The sequence below is a fragment of the Camponotus floridanus genome, unplaced genomic scaffold (assembly GCF_003227725.1).
Source record: "Camponotus floridanus strain SB8 unplaced genomic scaffold, Cflo_v7.5 scaffold62, whole genome shotgun sequence".
NCBI classification, from domain to species: domain Eukaryota; kingdom Metazoa; phylum Arthropoda; class Insecta; order Hymenoptera; family Formicidae; genus Camponotus; species Camponotus floridanus.
Genome location: NW_020229792.1, coordinates 1 through 1,899, shown reverse-complemented (window position 1 = coordinate 1,899; position 1,899 = coordinate 1). Strand labels below are relative to the sequence as shown.

Here is a 1,899-nt window from a genome sequence, read left to right as displayed (position 1 = left end):
TTTAATAATCAATTATACTTGATAGATAGATAGATAGATAGATAGATAGATAAATACATAGAGAGAGAGAGAGATCACAAAACTTATTTATATTACAAATTTATTTAATATATACAAACATTTTGCGTTACTTATGTTATCGACATTTCGTGTAGGAGGCATGGAATACAATCCGAAATTATGTTACCCATTGAAAACATTCGTAGATTTGACTACGTAGTTCATGTTTATATTTTTTTGTTTATAGGATGCATTGCTTTCAGAGATCGCCTAAAAGCAGACTATGACAAAACAGAGTGAAAACTATGAACAATTTTGTTGTTTGTTTTATAGATTTTAAAAATGGCTTGTCGTATGCTACATATTTGTAGAGTTGTAAATAATTTGATAAAAATGTTCAATCTGTAAACAATGGTAACGCAAATGAAATATATCATTGTCTCTAAATCATTATATGTAATTAACATATAATATGTATTTAAAATTAATTTATCAATTTAATTCTAATAAAATTATGAAATTTTTTTCAGGTATATATTATTGTTTAATATTGTTTAATTTATTACTTGTCAGTCATTCACATTTATTAAAAATAGTCACTTTATTAAATAATGTGAGAAACTATGTTCTTTGCGAATAGTAAGTAGAACTTTTATGGATATAGCATTTTAATAATAGTTTATATTTACAGTAGAAAATAGTTTGTATTTCACTGTGCTTTTGTTCTATAGGACCTGAAGATGAATTATGAAAGGGCACAAGTATCAAGTAATGGGCAGGAAGACGCAGAGGTAGAGCAAGAAGAGTAGTGAAAAGAGAGACCTAAATAAGGAGCAAATTATTGGCATGGGAAAAATTCCGATACAATTTCCTGGACACGTCTGAACACTTCTGTGTTTAGAGGAAAAGAATTAATTCAACAGCTAAAACTGCTTGTAAATCTTGAAAGAAAGCAAAAACTTATGGAATTACCACAAAGTCAGACCAGGCCAATGCAAATAAAATTATCACCATTGGAATGTGGTTGGAGGAGTGTTACAATGGATGGCAGAAGCATTGAATCAGATCTTATTGGAAAAGGTTAATATTTATGCTATTATTGGATTATAATGGTTAAATTACACACATACAAAAATCATGTGATACGATGTCTATTTTCAATTTTTTTTTTCTTGGTGTTTCAGTTCTAAATATTAGAATCTTATATAATTAATATCTTTGTTTTCTGCAGATACATTTGAAAGTTTTGAAACCTGGATTTTGAAAAACAAAATGATAACTTGTATGACCAGTAATTTAGCACGTAAGACTAGAATCAATTCATTTATAGTAACTGGGAATGGAAATGGATTGGCTGGATTTGCGTTATCAAAAGCCAAAGCATCCCTAAAGACGATTAAAAATAGGGCTGGTCAAAGATTAATGTATATTCCTACATATAAGGAACACACTGGTAAGAAAATACTTGTCAATACTATATAATATAATATTTATTTCTTCTCTTTTAATATCACTTTGTATTTTTCAGTTTTTGTTACATGATTTCTTTACACAATTTGAGAATATAAAAATATTTGTAAAGAAAATTCATGAAGGATAATGGGCTTGTTTGTCATCATGCGATAAAAGCATGTTGTGAGATAATTGGCATAAAGGATATGTATGCCAAAGTACAAGGAGGAATGTAAAAGCATTCTTTATTGGTTTATTGCAATAAGTGTGAATATAAAGTATTTAAAGGCATATTATGCTTTTTATTTAATTTATATTAGAAAGAAACATTTTTTTATTTATAAAAATATATATACATATATATATATGTTAGACATAAAGCTAAAAAAAACGTGGATTGTGTCGATTAATTAATTAATTGTTTTATTTAATTATCAATTTATATAT

The 1,899-nt window shown here is 26.9% G+C and overlaps 1 long non-coding RNA gene across 1 annotated transcript; it reads left to right on the top strand.

Moving 5' to 3' along the window:
• The first annotated feature begins 546 nt into the window (after positions 1–546).
• Positions 547–1,447, top strand: LOC112639398. The gene is made up of 3 exons (XR_003123497.1): positions 547–639; positions 732–1,080; positions 1,232–1,447. It is a non-coding gene; the product is annotated as an uncharacterized LOC112639398 (long non-coding RNA).
• Positions 1,448–1,899: the final 452 nt, after the last annotated feature.